The sequence below is a fragment of the Ovis canadensis genome, chromosome 13 (assembly GCF_042477335.2).
Source record: "Ovis canadensis isolate MfBH-ARS-UI-01 breed Bighorn chromosome 13, ARS-UI_OviCan_v2, whole genome shotgun sequence".
Lineage (NCBI taxonomy): Eukaryota > Metazoa > Chordata > Mammalia > Artiodactyla > Bovidae > Ovis > Ovis canadensis.
In genome coordinates, this window is record NC_091257.1 from 77620952 (window position 1) to 77645763 (window position 24812).

A 24812-nucleotide genomic window follows, 5' to 3' on the forward strand; every position below is an offset into this window, starting at 1 on the left:
TACAATTTCTAAGCATTTTAATTACTTTAAAGATACAAAGAGATAGGAAAATGAGGATGTGTAGAAGAGTCTTTATAAATTAAAGTGCACTATAACTTCATCATTCATTAGTTATAAGATCTTGAGATAGTGACTGAACTTCTCTATACCACGTTTCCTCATTCTAAAAACAGAGATAATAGTGCTTTTTTTTCTCATGGTATTGCTGTCAAGATTAAATGGATTAATCCAAATGCTTTCTGTAAATACCTAATGATGCATTTTTCTTAAAAAATGTTAGATCTTATTTTTATTTTAATCATTGGTGTAATACACTATAGAAATTTCACGAGCCAAACCCTTGTGGCCAGGAGAAGAAACTCCTAATGCAAGAATATAGATTCCACAAAAAATACACATTGTCCATGTGTTGTTCAGTCACTAAGTCCTGTCTGACTCTTTGCGACCCCACGGGCTTCAGTACACCAAGCTTCCCTGTCCTTGTTCATAGAGATCCCATATAATGTCTACATAAGAGAGAGACCAAAGTGAGCAATGTGAAGAGACTTCTCCATCTCTGTTAACTGTGAATCTATATCCCTGCAGGCCTGTGTTGGGTGAGATTGTTGATTTGGCCCTCAACTTGGTCCTCCAGTTTTGTGTCCACGTTGAAACTGATGAACAGACTGGTGTCTCCCAGGTGGTCATGGAAGAATGCAAGAACAATCAACACAGCATCTCACTCACTGTGCTGGCAGGTCAGGTCCACACATCTCAGCAGAGCGGGGATCTCAGAGCAGCTGGGACCCGTAATTTCAGCCATATTCCTTCCCTGGGAGGGAGCATAGTAATGTAAAGAAGTGGTAGACTCTGGAGTCAAGCCAGCTTTGCCACTAACTTGTGCTTTTGTAATCAATTTAGCCTCTAGATGCTTCAGCTTTCACATCTGTAAACTGACTCATAGCCTACTGTGTTAGCCAAATGAGAAAATGCGAATGTTTAGCATACAGGCTGCAACCTAATAAGCTCTCAGGTAATGATAATATCCATGCTGATTTTCTGTCTCTTTGTTCTTCCCCTTGAGACAGGGGTGTTGACCTCTCCAACCAACTGTGAATTGCTGTATTTAACCCTTCAAATTTATGTGTTTTGCTTCATGCTTTTTGAAGCTCTGTTTTTAGATGCCTGCACATCTAACATTGTTATATCTACTTGAAAAACTGACCCCTCTCATATTATATAATGACCTTCAATAATAATAATGATAATGATAATAATTCACTGTGTTTACCTTCTTGCCACTAGTTAGGACATGGCAAGAGGAGTAGTAAATGCCTACCATGGGCTCTAATTTCAGATTATCCCTAAATCATCCTCTACCCACTGAGACTGTCTCAAAATGAGATCTTGAAAACTTAATCCTCTTCATTTCAATCACTTATCTCTGGTAACTCACCACAAATCTACGTCTTAAACTGTGTGCTTGAAAGAGCATGTTTAGTTCAGGCAAGAGGGTGGAAGGAGAAAGCCTGATCTTGGTCCTGGCTGGGAGAGAAGAGATCTGGAAGCTGAAGGCTGGGAAAGGTTGGCCTTGGCAAGGAACAAGGCTGAGCCATGAGCAAAGGTCAGTGAATTCTGCCTCAACAAGGGATCTGATCACTGGTTGCCTGAGACACCCCTCAAACTAAGATAGGCTGTGCAGCCTACCACCACTTGGAAAGACTGAGATGTACATCCAAATGACTGAGCCCTGAGGGACCCTGCCTAGTCTATAGTTCCAGGGAAACCATCCTGCCTTCTTGGTCTCAGTGTCCATCTCTGCAGAATGGTGTTCCACTCTGCTTCTCCAAACCCTCTGGGGGCTTTCTCTCCACTTTGGATGAAATCTCAGGCCCTCCCAGGGCCATCTAGGCTCTACTTGATCTGGATCCACACCTTGCCCACTCTGCCGTAGACACACTAGCTTTTGCTTTGAGCCTCAGACAAGCTCCTTCCACTCAGAACCTGTGCACAGGCTGCTCAGGCACCTAGGACACCTTTTCTGCATCCTATTTTCATGTTAGTCTCATCATTTAGGGTCTACAACAAGCTTCCTCCTCTTCTCTCTTTAAGATTCTACTCTCCTCCTTCTGAATACTTATCACAAGCTATTAGTATATATTCAATTGTATATTCATTTATTCTGTCAGCCAAAAATGTCTTGAGCATCTATTCATGCCACAGCCACCAATCTGAACTCTGGAGAACTTACTAGTGACTGAGAGCAAGGAGCTTGTTCTTGTGGAGCTTAGTCTCTGGAGGGAAGGGCAGACAGGCATTCAGTCCAGCAGTAAAGAGCCCACAAGGAAACTCTTCAATTGCAATCACCCCTGGGCAAAGCAGCACACCTAACAGGGCGCTGTCACGAGGGCTGCCCTGAGGAGGTGACAGTTATATTGAGAGCTGAAGGTGGGAAGGAACCAGGCTTAGGAAAATGTGTTTATATTGGGTTGACCAATTTTCATAAGCTGGTACAGAAAACTCCAAATGAACCTTTTAGCCAATAATTAACCAATGTCCTAGGTACCGCTTTAGGAGTCACTTGTGCTTTATCACTGTGTCCCCAGTCAGCCTTGGTTGTGGGCACAGGGTTGGTGTTCTCTAAAGATGTGTTGATGCCTGAATGGATGGCTAGAAGGATGGATGTGTAGAAGAATGGTTGGTTGGTTGGTTGGATGGATGGATGGATGGATGGATGGATGGATGAGGTGTCAGGGTTGTAGTGACTCTCATGAGCTATCCGTGTGGGCTGCTGGTCAACCATGGGGTTCTATGTGATGATCTCCCTGGGTAGAGGCTTAAGTCACTTGACTTCAAGGTGCTTCACATTCCACCATCTTCCCGCTGCACCAGTTGACTGCTCAGCAAACTTCATGAAGCTTTATCGATTCTCTCTCTTCTCCAGGCACATTAGAGTGCTCAATGAGGTTGTGCACTTGCAGTCAACTTTGTGAATGAAGTGTTGTCCCTGGTAACACACTATGAGGAGTCCCACACACTGGGGTTGCAGAGCCAGGCCTTGTAGGGGCAGGGTTACTTTCCTTGGGTAGGCTATACTCTCTGGGCACCTTCCTTTCTGGGGAGCCAACTTCCATTTGGGCTGAGTTGCTGCCTTCCCCCTTCACTCTGCCTGGCCTGGGGAGGAGGTGATCAGGGGCCCAACCTGAGTTGAAATCACTGAATCCCAGTAGTGAACCATTTGCCATACACATGGACTGCAGGCAGGCCTTTTAGATAATATTTTTCTTCATTCAACATAAATTTAAATCATTTAAATGCAAAAGCTATACATATCATAGTTCATATTCATGTGTATCACATAAAAATACCATATGACTGCAGATGGTGATTGCAGCCATGAAATTAAAAGATGCTTACTCCTTGGAAGGAAAGTTATGACCAACCTAAATATCATATTAAAAAGCAAAGACATTACTTTGCCAACAAATTTCTGTCTAGTCAAGGCTATGGTTTTTCCAGTAGTCATGTATGGATGTGAGAGTTGGACTGTGAAGAAAGCTGAGCGCCGAAGAATTGATGCTTTTGAACTGTGGTGTTGGAGAAGACTCTTGAGAGTCCCTTGCACTGCAAGGAGATCCAACCAGTCCAATCTGAAGGAGATCAGTCCTGTGTGTTCTTTGGATGGAATGATGCTAAAGCTGAAACTCCAGTACTTTGGCTCCCTCATGTGAAGAGCTGACTCATTGGAAAAGACTCTGCTGCTGGGAGGGATTGGGGGCAGGAGAAAAAGGGGACGACAGAGGATGAGATGGCTGGATGGTATCACCAACTCGATGGACATGAGTTTGAGTGAACTCCGGGAGTTGGTGATGGACAGGGAGGCCTGGCATGCTGTGATTCATGGGGTCGCAAAGAGTCAGACGTGACTGAGCGACTGAACTGAACTGAACTGAACCATGTGCCCCAATTGGTCGCTCTGGGAATCTAGCTTAAAAAAACAAACAAAAAAATCCTCCATGTTTTCCTGTGATTTACTGAACTTGAGTCATGTTCAAAGTGTGTTCCTCAGACCAGCAGCACTGACCTCCCATAGACACTGGTTAGAAATTCAGAATCTTAGGTCCTACCCCAGACCTGGTGCTCAGTAAGTTACATTTTACCAATATCCTCAGGAAATTCCAGGCACACAAAATTGTGAAAAACACAAAACCATTTCTCTATGGCTCCCAGAGCCCTATTTAACTCAATAAAGTTTCAGAGTCCAGAGGTCAAGGTTTCTAAGGGCATAGGGTTCTGGAATGTTGAGTCTAGATTCTTTAAGTTTCTAGGATTCTAATGTTCTGAGGTTTTAGGATTCTAGTGTCCTCTAGATTTGGTTCTCAGATTTGGGCCTTCTAGGTTTTCACTGTTCTAGAATCCTAAGGGTCAGAAGTTGTGAGGCCCCCAGTATTGAGCATCTCGATGGGTGGCGGGCAGGGTGCTCATAGCAGGTAATAACCAGTCCTCTTCCTTTCTCGTCTCTCCTCTCCTTCCTCACCTCCCGGCCTCTTTCCTTCCTTCCCTCTCTCCATTTCTGTGTGTCTCTCTTTCCCTCCTTGTGACCCTCAGATGTGCCCAGTAGTCTGCAGCCTCCTCGAAAGCTTTGATGCGGAGTATGCTAAAAACCACGTTGGTAAGTCACAACCTGGGGAAGCGAGGAGGGGGCTCCCTCTGCAGCCTCGCAAGGGGTGCATGTTGCTCTATGCCTGCAGCACTGGCAGGTCTCTCAGGGGACCGTGGAGAAGCTGAGGACCCTTTGTCCTGAGCAAGTCTGGACACTGTGGATAGAAGGGTCCCTGCAGACTGAAGGCCTTTCTGGGCCCCTGAGAACTTTTGCTGCCCTCCTTTGTCAAACAGATAGAACCTGCAGCCCAGTATGATGTGAGAAAGAGGGCAGGCCAGATCTGAGTTCAAATCCTGGATGTGCTACTTAACAACTGTTGGATGGGGGTCAACTGGCTCCACCTCTCTGAGATCTGGGTTCCTCCCAGGTGAAAGGAGATTGTAAACATGGGCAAGCTGATGAGTGGATTTAAAGAAAAAGCAGAAAGAGCCTAATATCCAGTACACATTGATGATAAATACCGTCCCTTCCCTTTCCCTTCTTATGAGGTGCTATGGGTTTACGTCCAGCCCCTGGGAGCTTTCCTTGACCTGGATCTCTGGCACGACTGAGGTTGCTGGGGCTGTGGGGTAGCAGTAATGGGGTGAGTGACAGGTCAGGGTCCTGAATGCAGTCCTTCTAGAAATCAGCCACAGGCCCAGTTCTTGGATGATCACTCTGTGCTTCCTGTTCACTGCTTCACTGGATCCCTGCAACAGTCCTGTGGGGGTGGGCAGTGTCATCATGCCCATGTTTCAGGTAATCTAACTGAGGCTCAGAGACTTGGAGTGACATGTGAGTGGTCCCATGGCTGTCAGCCTGACTGTCTGGATGATGGTAGCCCCTGGTGTATGATTTCTATTCAGCTTTCCAGTGCTGGAGGCTGAAAACTGCTACTGATATCTTCTTTCAGGTGAACTTCAGGAAGCCCAACAGGGAAAGTGAAGAGCACAGATGAGGAAACTGCTGCGATGCCCACCTGCTGGTGAGAACTGACCAAGCTCGGGGCCCTGGGCTGAGGGAGGATGGGACCCCCTACAGGGGCTGTGAAGAAGCAGAAACAAGCTTGGCTTTTCTTCTTTCTCCAGTAGCAGACTGAGCCCTGGTCTTGATCATAGACCCAGTCCTGACCCTAATCACACACCCAGATGGCACTTGATTCTGCTCCCTGACTGAACCTGGAACAGTCAGCCTGAGCTTTGACTTCAGTAGTTGACTGAGCCCTGACGCTGGTCACAGTTAGAATCTGACCTGCATCTCAGTCTGATCCCTGATTGTGATCTTACACTGAGCCCTGAACCCTGGCTCCTCTGGGCCCTGATCAGTCTTTTCACATCAGTCATTGTTGCTAAGGTGAGGGGGCGGGGAGGGTGAGATGATGATGAGGGGCCAGTGCCAGGTGCCAGAGAAAGACCCCAAACCACAGGTGCCAGTCCCTTCCCGAGCCTCAGAGCTCCCAGGGTTTGTGGGGAACCACTCCTGCAGCAGTGCCTGGTGAACGCAATTGCCAAGTGAACGCAATTGCCGGTAAGAGCCCCGGGGTGTGCAATGCTCACAACTGGGGTCTCCTTCCAGACTGAATCTTGACTGAGTCTCTGCACAGTCTCCCTCTGGGATGGTTGGTGCTACCACCATCCATCAGGAGGGACAACTGAGCCCAGTCAAAGGACACTTCTCAGATACTCCTCCCCATACTCAGGACACCCTGTACTCATCACCCTCCACCCCCAGCAATAAAAAGCCATTTCTGTTACTCTTGTGTGGTCCATTGCATTCTTTCCATTGGTATTTCAGGGCAGATGAAGTATGGGCAATCAGGGCAGCGGAGAACTGGATCTGAACGTGGAAGGGACTTTTGGGATTATCCAGCTGCATTTTATTGTCTTAGAAATGGGAACACTGAGGCCCAGGATGGGCAAGAAAGCGACCTGAGGTCACATAGCAACAGCCTCACTCTGCTTCTGCCAACACCACCACCATGCTGGAGAGTTGTCTGCACTAGCACACCTGACCTCATGACTTCCTGATAGCACCCTTCTGCCAGGAGACCCTGCTCTTTTCCCCACTGGACAGATTAGGAAGCTGAGGCTCAAAGAGGACAAGTGACTCATCAAGGTTATAGCATAGCAATTAGTGGGACTAGGTTTAAACCCATGGCTATGAGATCCCTTGCTCAGATAAGTGACATCCTGGCTCCCATACTCGGCCACCTCTCCCCAGCCTCTGCAGGTCCCACTCTCCTGGCCTTGGTCTCTTTAGCCCAGGACTGATGGGGTTCTCCTTGTGGCCCTCTGTCTCCTCAAAATGCAAGCCCTCAGTTTCCCCTGATTTGGAATGGGGAACAGAGACCTCTTACTCACAGCTGCATCACCTCTGCAGAGGACTGACCCAGGCTATCACCTCAGGGTCCCCAGGCTCCTCCTTTCCCTGAGGGGATCTGACTTTCCTGCCAAGAGGCCCAGGGAACCTTTGCCCATTTGCCAAGGAGCCACCTCAGCTCTGTGTGCATTTCTGTGAGGGAAGAACCACTGTTGTCCTCATGGGAGACTCGGGTTAAGCGAGACCAGGGCCACACAGAGGCGTGCACCAGTGGCTGCTTCACTCACAGGCCTTCTGTCTGATGAAGGCTGCCTCACAGAGTGAAGTCATCTCAGGAGGCCTTTGAGCCCTTGGGGCAGCTGAGGGGCCTTGGACCAGCTCTCCTTAGCTCTCCCAAGAGGACCTCAGTTCAGGCTGTGCCAAGGCTGTTGGCAAGGAGGGAAGTGAGAAGTTGGAAAGAGCTGAGCTAGACTTGGTCTCTGCTCTTTGCTAACTGAGTGATCTCAGTCAACTTCCTAGAGCCACAGTTCTCTCACCTGCTCAGTGGAGTTAACAGCAAAACTTCCTTGTTGCAAGGTTGTGACGATTAAATGAGTCAATGAGTGGGAAATGCTTAACCAGAGTCTGACACTGGTGAGCACAAGATGAATGTCAGCTCTACACACTCGAATTACTGTTAAACAGTGTTGAGAAATCCCATATTCAATCCTTATACATTGTATCTCACTCAATTATGATTTATACTGAGTGATACAGTGAAGGGATCTCAGCATAGGTGTGGCAACTGAGTCTCAGAGAGGGGAAGTGACATCTACAGGGCCACACAGCTGGTCAGAGACAAAGCTGGATTTCATGCGAAGTCAGTCTCCTCCGGTTCTGGTTCTGCCCCTGCTGGCCATAAGAAAGGGGTGAGAATTTTCCTCTCTATATATTTTGTGACAATCCCAAGTCCCACACAACTACACAGGGAGGTCGCACAATTCAGGACTTCTCTTGAGCAGTAGCCCACTTGGGTCAGTGCTGAGCCTTTCTCTAAGCTATTCCATCCACCTGGAACATCAATCCTTCTCTCCCTCCAGCTTTTCATTCCTCCTCAGCCAACCACTCTGCTCAGGAGCTGTCTCTTTGTAAGTGGGGATACTGCTCAATGTTTCACCAACAAAGATACCATGTTTTCCAGCCGGTAAGTCTACCCAGACTACTCTTCATTATAGTCTCATACAGACCATGAAAGAAAACGAACGTCTTGCTCAGAGTCACAAAACAGATTATTAACAGAGCCAAGGCTGGAACCTGTGATAGGGTCTCCTTCTCCTTCCTCCAGCACTAGGCATGTCCTAGGGTCCCACCTCCATGAACATGTGGTGTCACGGGTTGCAGTGACCTTAGACATGACCTGGTCCTGCATCGGGAAACATGCAGAGTGTCCACTCTCTCCTTCTGACCTTGTAGCAGACATCACTAATCAATCCTTCCCTCCAAGCCCAGAAGCTTCCTGTGAGGGCATCTTGGCTAAAGCTACATACAGGCACTACAATCAATCAGAGTGCTACTTGAGACCACAGTTAAACTCCCTAACTTGATCCCAGAAGGGAAACTGAGACAAAATGAGAAATTATCTGTGCCAAGGGGTTTATATCAGCACCCAACAGTGCCAGAATTTGTGAACATAGGTATCCTGTAGATCTGAGCCCATTCAACCTCATTTAGTCTTTTCTGCACACAAAAATAAGAAATGCAGCTGCAATTGATTAAGCATATTGGCTGCTTAATCTACCCACTAGAGCCTCTCCTTAACCATGTGCAGTGGGGTCATAAATAGATGAGAAACCATGTGCAGAGTGGAGTGAGGTGATCATAAACCAGCAACAATTGTAATCATCATCACTGTAGTAACCGTGTATCAGGGGTCTACACACATTATCCCACCACTTCTCACAGCACACCTGGGTGGAGAGGCCCATAGTTAGTCCCGTTTCACATTTAGGGGACCTGAAGCTCAGGGAGATGAAGCTCCTTGTCCAGGCCACACCACTAGCAACAGACAAAAGAGGATTCAAACCCAGTTTGCCCAACTGCAGAGTTCAGTTCAGTTTAGTCACTCAGTCATGTCTGACTCTTTGTGACCCCATGAACTGCAGCATGCCAGGCTTCCCTGTCCATCACCAATTCCTGGAGCTTGCTCAAACTCATGTTCCTGGAGCTGATGATGCCATCCAGCCATCTCATTCTCTGTTGTCCCCTTTTCCTTTTGCCTTCAATCTTTCCCAGCATCAGGGTCTTTTCAAGTGAGTCAGTTCTTCACATTAGGTGTCCAAAGTATTGGAGTTTCAGCTTCAACATCAGTCCTTCCAATGAATATTTAGGGCTGATTTCCTTTAGAATTGACTGGTTTAATCTTCTTGCAGTCCAAGGGACTCTCAAGAGTCTTCTCCAATACCACAGTTCAAAAGCACCAATTCTTCGGCACTCAGCTTTCCTTATGGTCCAACTCTCACATCCATATATGACTAGTGGAAAAACCATAGCTTTGATGAGACGCATCTTGTCACAAAGTAATGTCTCTGTTTTTTAAATATGATTTCTAGGTTGATCATAGCTTTTCTTCCAAGGAGCAAGAATCTTTTAATTTCATGGCTGCAGTCGCCATCTGCAGTGATTTCTCAACCCCCCCCAAATAAGTTTGTTACAATTTCCGTTGTTTCTCCGTCTATTTGCCATGAAGTTGAGAGGGTAACAGGCAGGAAGGCCAGGGGTCTCCAAATGGAGGAAATAGCCTGCAAGTGTCAGACATTTTTATCTCTCTTAAGCGGCAGGAGGAAACAAACTAGTGATATTTTTTCCTTATCTATACAATTTTAAAAGGAGGTTTCTCTTAAAATTCTGTGTTGCCACCTGGTTTCACCTGAAGTTAACCAATGCCTTTTTCTTACGGAAATGTTTATCTTAAGCTATGCTAATGTACTATGCATTTACCCCAAACTCTGTCTTCAAGTCGGTTCCGCCTTTTGGGCCAGAACCTACTTGATAAACCAGTATGTTATACTCCGATATTGTTCTTCTAATCTATGTAAATGAAACTATTTGTATGGTGATCTGCCCTTCTTCAAGATTCAAGTTAATCATTTTATGGCCCAAGATAAACCATTTGGTGCCAAGATTATCCCAAAATACATCTTATGGGTGAGGGGCCTGGTGCCATTCTGAGTTTTGAGACATTCCGTTCTTTCATTAACAGGCTGCTTGTGACTATATAACATCCAGCTGAAGACTAGCAGGGGGGTACTCTTTCTGCCCCCTTCTGATGCCTATGTCAGAAGCTTTCTCTATCTCCTTTATACTTTAATAAAACTTTATTACATAAAAGCTCTGAGTGATCAAGCCTCGTCTCTGGCCCCGGATTGAATTCTTCTCCTCCGGGGGCCAAGAATCCCGGTGTCATAATTCAACAACAACCTTTCAAAGTGATGGGACTAGATGCCATGGTCTTAGTTTTTTGAATGTTGAATTTTAAGGAAACTTTTTGGATTAGCCCTCAGAGTCAGCAAAAGAGTAACTCTTATAGTAAACAAGAGTTCCAAATGCAGTACTTGGGTCCAATTTCAAAAATGACAGAATGATCTCTATCCATTTCCAAAGCAAACCATTCAATATCACAGTAATCCAAGTCTATGCTCTGACCAGTAATGCCGAAGAAGGTGAAGTTGAATGGTTCTATGAAGACCTACAATACCTTCTAGAACTAACACCCCCAAAATATGCCCTTTTCATCATAGGGAACTGGAATGCAAAAGTAGGAAATCAAGAGATACCTGGAGTAACAGGCAAATTTGACCTTGGAGTACAAAAGGAAGCAGGGCAAAGGCTGACAGAGTTTTGCCAAGAGAATGCACTGGTCATAGCAAACACCTTCTTCCAACAACTCAGAAGACTCTTCACATGGACATCAGGAGATGGTCAATCCCAAAATCAGATTTATTATATTATTTGCAGCCAAACATGGAGAAGCTATGTGCAGTCAGCAAAAAGAAGTCCGGGAGCAACTGTGGCTCATATCATGAACTTCTTGTTGCCAAATTCAGACTTAAATTGAAGAAAGTAGGGAAAACCACCAAACCACTCAGGTATGACCTAAATCAAATCCCTTACAATTCTGCAGTGGAAGTGACAAATAGATTTAGGGATTAGATCTGATAGACAGAGTGCCTGAAGAACTATGGTTGGAGGTTCACAAGACTGTAGAAGAGGCAATGATCAAGACCATCCCCAAGAAAAAGAAATGCAGAAAGGCAAAATTGTTGTCTGAGGAAGCCTCACAAATAGCTGAGAAAAGAAGAGAAGACAAAGGCAAAGGAAAAAAGGAAAGATATACTCATCTGAATGCAGAGTTCTAAAGAATAGCAAGGAGAGATAAGAAAGCCTTCCTAATTGAGCAATCCAAAGAATAGGGGAAACAATAGAATGGGAAAGACTGGAGATCTGTTTGAGAAAATTAGAGATACTAAGAGAACATTTTGTGCAAAGATGGGCACAATAAAGGACAGAAACGGTATGGACTTAACAGAAGCAGAAGATATTAAGAGGTGGCAAGAATACAGGGAAGAGCTACATAAAAAATATCTTCATGACCCAGATAACCACGATGGTGTGATCACTCACCTAGAGCCAGACATCCTGGAACACGAAGTCAAGTGCACCTTAGGAAGCATCATTACAAACAAAGCTAGTGGAGGTGATGGAATTCCAGTTGAGCTATTTAAAATCCTAAAAGACAATGCTGTGAAATTGCTGCACTCAATATCCCAGCAAATTTGGAAAACTCTGCAGTGGCCACAGGACTGGAAAAGTTCAGTTTTCATTTCAATCCCCCAAAAAAGCAATGTTAAAGAATTTTAAAACTGCCGCACAATTATACTCATCTCACATGCTAGCAAAGCAATGCTCTAAATTCTCCAAGAGAGGCTTCAACAGTAGGTACACCCTGAACTTCCAGATGTTCAAACTGGATTTAGAAAAGCCAGAAAAAACAGAGATCAAATTGCCAACATCCATTGGATCATTGAAAAAGTTAGAGTTCCAGAAAATCATTTACTTCTCCTTTATTGACTATGCCAAAGCCTTTGACTCTGTGAATCACAATAAAATGTGAGAAATTCTGAAAGAGATGGGAATACCAGACCACCTTACCTGCCTCCTGAGAAATCTGTATTTCTCAGGTCAAGAAGCAACAGTTACAATCGGGCATGGAACAACAGATTGGTTCCAAACTGGAAAGGAGTACATCAAGGCTGTATATTGTCACCCCAGAGTTGGGGTATTGCAATTTCCATCTTGCCACTAAGCATGGAGTTGTCTTACCATTTTACAATGAGGCAGCTGAAGCCTGAGGCCAACACCAGATCTGAGGTTACTACGTTGCACTCAGTCCCTCGGGCTGTGCTCCTGAATTGCGACAATTCTCTGCACAAGATTTCTGCACAACCTTCAGCTCTATGCCCACTACCAGGGAAGGAGAGGTTTCAGACATTTGCAGAACTGGGTGCTGACAGCCTATGAAGTGAGTCTGTTGACCAGTTCAAGGCTGTGCTGGATAAGGTCCTCCATGTCCCTGCCCCAGGATTGGGTATTTACCCTGTGCTCTGATGATGGAACCAGAGTTAGCATGAGGAACACTAGCTCTCCAAACCTCTAACTTTACCACTGCTAGGCCCTGCCTGCATTCACATCAGGGATAGGGCTACAGGTCCCTGCTGAGGTGCAGGTGGGTGAACAGAGGAGACTGACCCTGGGTGACCTGAAGCTCCCTACTGCTCTTCCCAGCCTAATGCCATGTGGGCACCCATCTGTGATTCCTGGACCGGGTGTTCCTGGTTGACATATGCCCAATGCACCAGACATTACAACCAACTTTTAAAACAGCAGAGGTCAAGGAATAAACAGGTTATTCAAGCCTAAGGACTCTCCTGACTGACCAGCTGGCCTTGATGTAATCTGAGTGAAAGCTCCTTCCCTGAGTACTGGGGTCCAGCCCTGGTGGATCCAGGGAATTCGAAGGGGAGACGGAGTCAGTGATCAGGAAAGAATAGCTTAATTAAGTAGTAATTAAAGATACAAAGAGGGATTGAATAAGGATTGCTCAGTGGGAAAAATCAGTGGAGAAAAGAGGCTGAATAACTTGGTTTAGGCAGAGTACCAATAAAACCTCGAGACAAGAGGTTTGCACCACCTACCTAGGCCACAGGCGTCTTCCTGTTCTCCCGAAGGAGAGGAGACACAAAGGCCTCCCCGGTCAGATCTTAGAAGCCCCCACAAAATTAGTAGGCCTGGCAGGCATCCACGCTCCAGATGGGAATTCAGCCAGAAGGGGAGAGAAAGAACAACATGAGGAGACCAGTCTTTCCAGGAACTGATCCGTTTATTTTCCAGATTCACTTTTATACCTTTAGTTATACATAAAGATAAATGTAAACAGCTGCTCTGACCCTTATCTAAAGACAGTGTTCTTTGCATATCTTTATTCTTACAAGGGTCTTACATTTGTTTACAATATCTAGACCAACTAACATTTTATTATTACTTTCTATTGATAAAGGTTAGTCAATCAGAAAACTTATTTTTCCCTTAAGATCCACTTTGTCTTAAGATAGTGATAACATTACATTCTTACATTGCAAGGATACACGGTTTATAACAAAAAAAGGAGGAGTAAAGTGATTTATAACAAAGAGAAAATTCATTAACTCAAAACATACTCCCAGGTGCTTAGGGGTATGGAGGCCTGATGGCAGTCATTGACTCAAAATGAGAAAAGCTCTATGCTAATTAAGACTTTCAAAATACTCCAAACTCTCTGTGCTATTTATGGTTGAGAGGTTGTAAACAATCATCTACCTAGAATGTGGATAATCCTGTCACACAAGCTAGTCTGCCAGCAGAGAGGTTTTTGGACTGAAACACCCTTGTCACGCCCAGGAGATTTATTAACTGGAGTCCTAAGTTAACTCCTTTTCAGAGAGAGGTAGTGGGGGATAGCCCCCTGTATAATGTCAGAAGACTAGGCAAAAAGCACAATGCCATAAGGCAGGCAGACTCTGGTTTTGGGGCAGATGCATGAGCAGATCCAGCGAGGCTCCCTTAAGGCCCAACTCACCTTTGCCTGTTGGGCCCCTTAACCTCATGACCTTTGCCATGGGTGGGACTCCTCATGCTGGCTCCCAGCATCTCCCCCTTTTCTATTTCTTAAAACAGCCAGATGTAGTTCAGTCGTGAGTTTCTGAGTGCTGTGCTGAAGGATCCTGACAATACAAGGGAGAATGATTATAAGAAGCAGAATTAAGGCACCAACAGCAGTATAAGTGAAAATAGTAGAAGGAATGTTCTTTTCCAGAAATAAAGTTAGAAAAAGTGTGGAGAAAGTCATTAGCTGCTCCAGGGGCAGTAAAATCCAGTCGAGAGTGTTCCAAGGTCTGTATCTGATTATGAAGTTTCCCTAAGCCTAAACTAATATCTGGGGGTGGTCCTAAGATGGCGGAGGAATAGGACAGGGAGACCACTTTCTCCCTCAAAAATTCATCAAAAGAACATTTCAACGCTGAGTAAATTCCACAAAACAACTTCTGAATGCTGGCAGAGGACATCAGGCACCCAGCAAAGCAGATCATTGGCTTCAAAAACAGGTAGGAAAAAATATAAAAGATGAAAAAAGAGACAAAGGAGGTAGGGAGGGAGCTCCGGTCCTGGGAAGGGAATCCTGTCCTGGGAAGAGACTCTTAAAAAGAGAGGTTTCCAAACACCAGGAAACATTATCGCAGCCGAGTCAGTGACGAGCTTTGGAAGCACAGAGGGCAACATAACAGGAAGGAAAATAAATAAATAATTAAAACCAAGAAATTACGAGCCCAACAGTAACTCCCCCAGCGGAAAAGCAGCGCAGACGCCTGCATCCACCACTAGCAAGGTGGGCTGGGCAGGGAGGAGCAGGAGGCGCAGGTGGCAGTACTTTTTAAGAATCGGGCTGCAGGAGGCGCAGGTGGCTGTGTTTTTTTGAGAACTGGGCTGGAACGCCCCGCGCATGGCCAGAGCGAACTAACTTGGGCTAGCAAACCAGACTGTGGGATAGCTACCACGTGAAACGCTCAAACATAACACACCGCCAGGACCGCGCACAGAACAAAGGATGGATTGGAAATAGCCAGCTGCAGACCATCCCTCTCTGGTGACAGGCAGCCAGAGCCTTAAGGACTGGAAGGGGGCAATCACAGCCCAAGAGAGACATTACCTACCAAAGTGCAAGCAGGCTTCTTTGTTAACTAAGATTTCTGGGGGTTCTGGACAGTCATCATCCGCCTGAGAAGGAACACCAGCGGTACACCCAGAAAACTGAACAGCAGGGAAAGGCCATAAAAGTTGCAGCGATTGTGCTCGCCAAACTCCTGAGCTACTCCGACCTGGGAAAGGCACAAAACGCAGGTCCAATCAAATCTGCACCTCTGAAGGCTTCCTGAGTGCCGAGCCTGAGCGGCTTAGACCGGGGAGGTGCATGAAGCCTAGGGCCGCCCCAGACGGTTCCCCGGCAGAGCTAGGCAGAGCCTGAGCGGTGTGCACTGCGAGCAGGGGTAAGCCCAGCGTGGATGAGACACTGCAAGCACACTCCAGTAATATTTGTTTGCAGCATCCCCCCCTCCCCACAGCGCAACTGAATAGTGAGCCTAGGAAAAAAAAAAACTGTGTCCACCACCGCCCTCCCTGTGTCAAGACGGATCAGACACTGAAGAGACCAGCAAACAGAGGAAGTTAAACAGAGGGAACCGCCATGGAAGTGACCCCACACAACCCACTACACCAGAGAAAGGGCCAGATATACCTTTACTACTTTTACAATCATTCTTATTTTCTTTTTTTTTTTTTTTGAGTTGATCTGGTTGCGTGATTGTTTTGTCTTTTTTTTTTTAACTCTCTTAAATTTTTAAGTACTCTATTTCTGTAATTATTATTTTTATAACCTATTATTACTTAAAAAAAAGACCCTATTTTTAAAGCAAACGCTGTATATAGTCTTTTTATGGTTGATGTTGTTTTTTAATAATTCTTGTAGCTTTGTTTTTTTTGTTATTTTTTTGTTTGTTTTTTCTTTTTTTTCCTCTTCTTCTTCTTTTCTTTAATATTGTATTTTTGAAAATCCAATCTCTAATCCAGATTTTTAATCTTTGCATTTTGGTATTTGTTGTCAATTTTCTACATGTAAAAACCCAATCTTCAGTACCCAATTTTACCTGAGAGCGAGATTACTGGCTTGACCACTCTCTCCTCCTTTGGACTCTCCTTTTTCTCCACCAGGTGGCCTCTGTCTCCTCCCTCCCCCTTCTCTTCTCTACCCAACCCTGTGAATCTCTGTGTGTTCCAGTTGGTGGAGAACACTCAGGAAACTGGTTACTGGCCGGATCTCTCTCTCTCCTTTTCATTTCCCTCTTTTATCCTCCTGGCCACCTCTGTCTCCTTCCTCCCTCTCCTCTTCCCTGTATAACTCCATGAACATCTCTGAGCGGTACAGACTGTGGAGTGCACATAAGGAAGTGATTACTGGCTAGCTTGCTCTCTCCTCTTCTGATCCCACCTCATCTCATTCCAGTCACCTCTAACTACCCCCTCCCTCTTCTCTTCTCCCTGTAACTCAGTGAACCTCTATGGGTGACCCTCAATGTGGAGAAACCTTTCATCTTTAACCTAGATGTTTTATCATCAGTGCTGTATAGATGGAGAAGTCCTGAGGCTATTGTAAAAATAAAACTGAAAACCAGAAACAGGAGGCTTAAGTCCAAATCCTGAGAACATCAGAGAAATCCTGACTCCCGGGAACATTAATCGATAGAAGCTCATCAAACGCCTCCATACCTACACTGAAACCAAGCACCACCCAAGGGCCAACAAGTTCTAGAGGAAGACATACCACACAAATTCTCCAGCAACACAGGAACACACAATATACAGCTTCAATATACAGGCAGCTCAAAATTACTCCAAAACCATTGACATCTCATAACCCATTACTGGACACTTTATAGCACTCCAGAGAGAAGAAATCCAGCTCCACCCACCAGAACTCCAACACAAGCCTCCCTAATCGAGAAACCTTGAAAACCACTGATACAATCCCACCCATAGTGAGGAAACTCCATAATAAAGAGAACTCTACAAATTCCCAGAATATAGAAAGGCCACCCCAAATGCAGCAATATAACCAAGATGAAGAGACAGAGGAATACATAGCAGGTAAAGGAACAGGAGAAATGCCTACCAAACCAAAACAAAGAGGAAGAGATAGGGAATCTACCTGAGAAAGTATTCAGAATATTGATAGTGAAAATGATCCAAAATCTTGAAATCAAAATGGAATCACAGATAAATAGCCTGGAGACAAGGATTGGAACTAAAAGAAATAAAAAAGAGTCAATATATAATGAATAATGCAATAAAATGAGATCAGAAACACTCTGGAGGCAACAAATAGTAGAATAATGGAAGCAGAAGATAGGATTAGTGAAATAGAAGATAGAATGGTAGAAATAAGTGAATCAGAGAGGGAAAAAGAAAAACGAATTAAAAGAAATGAGGACAGTCTCAGAGACCTCCAGGACAATATGAAACTCTCCAACATTCAAATTATAGGAGTCCCAGAAGAAGAAGACAAAAAGAAAGACCATGAGAAAATACTTGAGGAGATAATAGTTGAAAACTTCCCTAAAATGGGGAAGGAAATAAACACCCAAGCCCAAGAAACCCAGAGAGTTCCAAACAGGATAAATCCAAGGTGAAACACCCCAAGACATATATTAATCAAATTAACAAAGACCAAACACAAAAAACAAATATTAAAAGCAGCAAGGGAAAAACAACAAATAACACACAAGGGGATTCCCATAAGGATAACTGCAGATCTTTCAATAGAAACTCTTCAGGCCAGGAGGGAATGGCAAGACATACTTAAAGTGATGAAAGACAATAAGCTACAGCCCAGATTACTGTACCCAGTAAGGATCTCATTCAAATATGAAGGAGAAATAAAAAGCTTTACAGACAAGCAGAAGCTGAGAGAATTCAGCACCATCAATCCAGCTGTCCAACAAATATTAAAGGATATTTTTTAGAAAGGAAACACAAAAAGGGTGTATAAACCTGAATCCCAAACAATAAAGTAAATGGCAACGGGATCATACTTATCAATAATTACCTTAAACATAAATGGGTTGAATGCCCCAACCAAAAGGCAAAGACTGGCTGAATGGATACAAAAACAAGATCCCTATGTATATTGTCTACAAGAGACCCACCTCAAAACAACGGACACATTCAGATTGAAAGTGAAGGGCTGGAAAAAGATACTCCATGCAAATAGAGACCAAAAGAAAGCAAGAGTAGCAATACTCATCTTTGATAAAATAGACTTTGAAACAAAGGCTGTGAAAAGAGACAAAGAAGGCCACTACATAATGATCAAAGGATCAATCCAAGAAGAAGATATAACAATTATAAATATATATGCACCCAATATAGGAGCACCGCAATATGTAAGACAAATGCTAACAAGCATGAAAGGGGAAATTAACAATAACACAATAATAGTGGGAGACTTTAATACCCCACTCACACCTAGGGACAGATCAACTAAACAGAAAATTAACAAAGAAATGCAAACTTTAAATGATACAATAGACCAGTTAGACCTAATTGATATCTATAGGACATTTCACCCCAAAACAATGAATTTCACCTTCTTCTCAAGTGCTCACAGAACCTTCTCCAGGATAGATCACATCCTGGGCCATAAATCTAACCTTGATGAATTAAAAAAAATCGAAATCATTCCAAGCATCTTTTCTGACCATAATGCACTAAGATTAGATCTCAATTACAGGAGAAAAACTGTTAAAAATTCCAACATATGGAGGCTGAACAACACGCTGCTGAATAACCAACAAATCGCAGAAGAAATCAAAAAAGAAATCAAAATATGCATAGAAACTAATGAAAATGAAAACACAACAACCCAAAACCTGTGCGACACTATAAAAGCAGTGCTAAGGGGAAAGTTCATAGCAATACAGGCATACCTCAAGAAACAAGAAAAAAGTCAAATAACCTAACTCTACACCTAAAGCAACTAGAAAAGGAAGAAATGGAGAACCCCAGAGTTAGTAGAAGGAAAGTAATCTTTAAAATTAGGGTAGAAATAAATGCAAAAGAAACAAAAGAGACCATAGCAAAAATCAACAAAGCCAAAAGCTGGTTCTTTGAAAGGATAAATAAAATTGACAAACCATTAGCCAGACTCATCAAGAAACAAAGAGAGAAAAATCAAATCAATAAAATTAGAAATGAAAATGGAGCAATCACAACAGACAACACAGAAATACAAAGGATCATAAGAGACTACTATCAGCAATTATATGCCAATACAATGGACAACTTGGAAGAAATGGACAAATTCTTAGAAAAGTGCAATTTTCCAAACCTGAACCAGGAAGAAATAGAAAATCTTAACAGACCCATCACAAGCACAGAAATTGAAACTGTAATCAGAAATCTTCCAGCAAACAAAAGGCCAGGTCCAGACGGCTTCACAGCTGAATTCTACCAAAGGTTTAGAGAAGAGCTAACACCTATCCTACTCAAACTCTCCCAGAAAATTGCAGAGGAAGGTAAACTTCCAAACTCATTCTATGAGGCCACCATCACCCTAATACCAAAACCTGACAAAGATGCCACACACACACACACAAAAAAAACCTGTGGGCCAATATCACTGATGAACATAGATGCAAAAATCCTCAACAAAATTCTAGCAATCAGAATCCTACAACACATGCAAAAGATAATACACTATGACCAAGTGGGCTTTATCCCAGGGATGCAAGGATTCTTCAATATCCGCAAATCAATCAATGTAATACACCACATTAACAAATTGAAAAATAAAAGCTACATGATTATCTCAATAGATGCAGAGAAGGCCTTTGACAAAATTCAACATCCATTTATGATAAAAACTCTCCAGAAAGCAGGCATAGAAGAAACATACCTCAACACAATAAAAGCTATATATGACAAACCCACAGCAAACATTATCCTCAATGGTGAAAAATTGAAAGCATTTCCCCTAAAGTTAGGAACAAACAAGGGTGCCCACTTTCACTGCTACTATTCAACATAGTTCTGGAAGTTTTGGCCACAGCAATAAGAGCAGAAAAAGAAATAAAAGGAATCCAAATTGCAAAAGAAGAAGTAAAAATCTCACTGTCTGCAGATGACATGATCCTCTGCATAGAAAACACTAAAGACTCCACCGGAAAATTTCTAGAGCTAATCAATGAATATAGCAAAGTTGCAGGATATAAAATCAACACACAGAAATCCCTTGCATTCCTATACACTAATAATGAGAAAGTAGAAAAAGAAATGAAGGAAACAATTCCATTCACCATTGCAATGAAAAGAATAAAATACTTAGGAATATATCTACCTAAAGAAACTAAAGACCTATATATAGAAAACTATAAAACACTGGTGAAAGAAATCAAAGAGGACACTAATAGATGGAGAAATACACCATGTTCATGGATTGGAAGAATCAATATAGTGATAATGAGTATACTACACAAAGCAATCTACAGATTCAATGCAATCCCTATCAAGCTACTAGTCATATTTTTCACAGAACTAGAACAAATAATTTCACAATTTGTATGGAAATACAGAAAGCCTCGAATAGCCAAAGCATCTTGAGAAAGAAGAATGGAACTGGAGGAATCAACTTGCCTGACTTCAGGCTCTACTACAAAGCCACAGTCATCAAGACAGTATGGTACTGGCACAAAGACAGACATATAGATCAATGGAACAAAATAGAAAGCCCAGAGATAAATCCACACACCTATGGACACCTTATCTTCGACAGAGGAGGCAAGAATATACAATGGAATAAAGACAATCTCTTTAACAAGTGGTGCTGGGAAAACTGGTCAACCACTTGTAAAAGAATGAAACTAGATCACTTTCTAACACCACACACAAAAATAAACTTAAAATGGATTAAAGATCTAAATGTAAGACCAGAAACTATAAAACTCCTAGAGGAGAACATAGGCAAAACACTCTCCGATATAAATCACAGCAGGGTCCTCTATGATCCACCTCCCAGAATACTGGAAATGAAAGCAAAAATAAACAAATGGGATCTAATTAAAATTAAAAGCTTCTGCACAACAATGGAAGCTATAAGTAAGGTGAAAAGACAGCTTTCTGAAAAGGGGAAAACAATAGCAAATGAGCAACTGACAAACAACTAATGTCAAAAATATACAAGCAACTTATGCAGCTCAATTCCAGAAAAATAAATGACCCAATCAAAATATGGGCCAAAGAACTAAATAGACACTTCTCCAAAGAAGACATACGGATGGCTAACAAACACATGAAAAGATGCTCAACATCACTCATTATCAGAGAAATGCGAATCAAGACCACATTGACGTACCATTTCACACCAGTCAGAATGGCTGTGATCCAAAAGTCTACCAGCAATAAATGCTGGAGAGGATGTGGAGAAAAGGGAACCCTCTTACACTGTTGGTGGGAATGAAAACTAGTACAGCCACTATGGAAAACAGTGTGGAGATGCCTTAAAAAATTGCAAATAGAACTGCCTTATGACCCAGCAATCCCACTGCTGGGCATACACACCGAGGAAATCAGAATTGAGAGAGACACGTGTACCCCAATGTTCATTGCAGCACTGTTTATAATAGCCAGGACATGGAAGCAACCTAGATGTCCATCAGCAGATGAATGGATAAGAAAGCTCTGGTCCATATACACCATGGAGAATTACTCAGCCATTAAAAAGAATACATTTGAATCAGTTCTAATGAGATGGATGAAACTGGAGCCGATTATACAGAGTGAAGTAAGCCAGAAAGAAAAACACCAATACAGTATACTGACACATATATATGGAATTTAGAAAGATGGTAATGATGACCCTGTATGCGAGAAAACAAAAGAGACACAGATGTATAGAACAGACTTTGGACTCTGAGGAAGAGGGAGAGGGTGGGAAGATTTGGGAGAGTGGCATTGAAACATGTATACTGTCATGTAAGAAACGAAGTACCAGTCAATGTTCGATACAGGATACAGGATGATTGTGGCTGATGCATGGGGATGATCCAGAGAGATGATATGGGGTAGGAGGTGGGAGGGGGATTCAGGATTGGGAGCTCATATACACCAGTGGTGGACTCATGTCAATCTATGCAAAACCAATACAGTATTGTAAAGTAAAATAAAGCAAAAATAAAATTAAAAAAATAAATAAAAATAAACTAATATCTGAGCTATTCCAAATACCTAAAATATGATTTTTCAACATATCTCAAATCCTGTAAAAGGCGCCATTTACCAGATTTTTTTCTTAATAACATAAATAGGAGTGTTCCAGGGGCTATTGGAGGGCTCAATATGTCCCAATACCAGTTGTTCAGAAATTAACATTTTAGCTGCCAGTAATTTTTCTTTAGGCAGAGGCCATTGTTCCACCCACAGTGGGTCTTGAGATTTCCATGTAACGGGGTCGGCAGCAAAAACAATGGCTTCCATTATAAATTTGGATAATCCAATCCAGTTCGTAGCTTGCAGGAGTTGGGCTTATTGGTTCAATTATTCCTGATTGCTGTTTACCTAATCCTTTCGATGGATCATAGCCCATCTGTAGCATTTGAGAGGTCACTTTATCATCAGGGCTAAAAAGTAACACTCCCATTTGAGACAGCACGTCCCTCCCCCATAAGGTAAAGGGGAGTGAAGGAACCACATAAAGCTGGAAAGTTCCACAAGTATCCCCAAATTGACAATTTAAGATTTTTGCACTTTTACCTACTGCAGGGGCTCTTCCTAATCCCACCAACTCGTTTCCAGTAGTATGAGTGGGCCAGGAGCTGGGCCAGTCTTTTCCTGAAATGCAAGAAACATCTGCTCCTGTGTGTAGCAGCCGTGACATTTTATTTCCTTGAGTTAAAAGATCTTTCAAAGGCCTAGAAGTGGTAATTTCCTGCACCCCGAAAGCTAGATCACTAGATCCAAATCTTCTGGGGCCCCTACCTTGAGAAGTCAAGGTTTTTCTATCTGATAATAAGGTAAAAAGCAAAAGCTGTGCTATTCTTTGACCTTTATTAATTTGCACAGTTTTAGTAGGTGGCAAGATTAAAACTTAATTTCCCCAGTATAATCAGAATCTATTGTTATGCCCAGAGTCCAAGTCCCCAAAACTGAGAGAATAAGACGTCCACTGCAATGCAAAAGCATAAAGGGATTTATTACTAGCTTGAGCCAGGACCCATGTTTCATCCAGCACAGTGGAATCAGACAAAGGCCCCGAGCTCTGAATCACATATACTTTTATACAGACAGTTCTTTGTTTCTGTAACAGCATAGCTGATTGGTTTAACCGCACGCGCACGCGGGACTTTTAAACCTCTCATCCCTATCCAGATTGGCTCAGGTCTGGCGCAGGCAGGGGACTATGGGGATTTTTTTGATTGGTGGAGCTACACTGCCTGCAGGAATTCCCAGGGCCTCAGCTTTTCTCAGGCCTAGCCCTCCCCTTAGAGCCTGTCCTGGCTTCAGTTTGGTCCTAACACTATTCACCAGGCACCACTGAAATTCCTTGAAAAGAAAGCGAGCTACGCCCTAGCACAAGTCCAGAATGTCCTCAGACAGGGGGCCAGCCACTCCTGTAACCGACACGTCAGGGGTTAATATTGTTACCATGGTGGAACTGAGGTCTAGGCCTGAGCTACCTGGGGTTGATTGGCATGGCTTGTTTTCTCTGTTTAGCAGGACATTGCCAGCAAAAATGCCTCATTTGGCCATAAGAGAAACAGTTTTTATTCGTAAAATCCTTTTTATTACGATCATTTTTCTTTTCTTTTTTCCTCTCTCTCTCTTTTTTTTTTTTTTTGCTTGGGTGAGGCCCACCTGAGGGGGTTTTCTGCAAGGAGCAGGCTCTGTTTTAAAAGCTCCTTTGTTAAAGAAAAAATTCTCCCTATCTTTTTCAACCTTAGGCAATGTTCTGGGAGGCGCAAGTGGAGGTGGGGTGATCGCCTTAAATCAGAAAGTGGTGGATAAATTTTTAAAGGTTTGCATAGAAGGGGAGGGGGCTCGCCAGGGTGCCTGGCCGCAGCGTCCTGTAAGCCCTCTCCTTCCTCAGGAGGTAGAGCACAGTCTCCCTCCTTTTCTTTGTCAATGGCAGAAAATATGATCTGCGTAGAAGGTGGAGACCCACTACCATCCACCTCTATAGCCTCTCCCATAGGCTAACAGCCTCATGACGAGGGTCCAGAACATTTCTAATCATATTCCACAGAGCAAAAGCGTAATAAGTTTTTAGCTGTTTCCCTACCTTCACCCAAGTATCTAAATTAACAGTGCCCTTTTCTGGAAACCAAGGACATTGCTCTTGTACAAATGAAAAAAATGAATGAATATTGGATTCCTTAGCTTTAATTCCTCTCTTGCTTAATAACTGCACAATTACTCCTATAAAGAGCTGTCTTTCCTTTGATTCACTGATACCCATGTCAGAAAGTTAGGTATAGTAAAGAAGATTTAGTTTTAGCCTTCAGAAAACCGGTTTTCTCTCCTACCTTTTAACACTTCCCACTCTTACTCACCCTGTCTATCCTACAGGGGGTTCTGCAGCACCCTGAGCGGGGTCCTATCCGTCCAGAAAACTCAGCACTGGGGGAACAACAGGGCTGATGACCCTAGTTGTTCCGAGGAATAGGGCTGATGACCCTAATTGCTCCATACTAGGGGAACA

At 43.4% G+C, this 24812-nt stretch overlaps 2 long non-coding RNA genes across 2 annotated transcripts; both read right to left on the reverse strand.

Annotated features, from left to right (window-relative positions):
- On the reverse strand, positions 1-24803 carry LOC138417651 (uncharacterized). The gene is made up of 4 exons (XR_011248242.1): positions 24664-24803; positions 14091-14235; positions 13171-13380; positions 1-811 (listed from the first exon to the last, which is right to left on the reverse strand). It is a non-coding gene; the product is annotated as an uncharacterized lncRNA (long non-coding RNA).
- Positions 8825-12048, reverse strand: LOC138417653 (uncharacterized). Its single transcript, XR_011248243.1, has 2 exons — positions 11600-12048; positions 8825-9717 (listed from the first exon to the last, which is right to left on the reverse strand). It is a non-coding gene; the product is annotated as an uncharacterized lncRNA (long non-coding RNA).
- Positions 24804-24812: the final 9 nt, after the last annotated feature.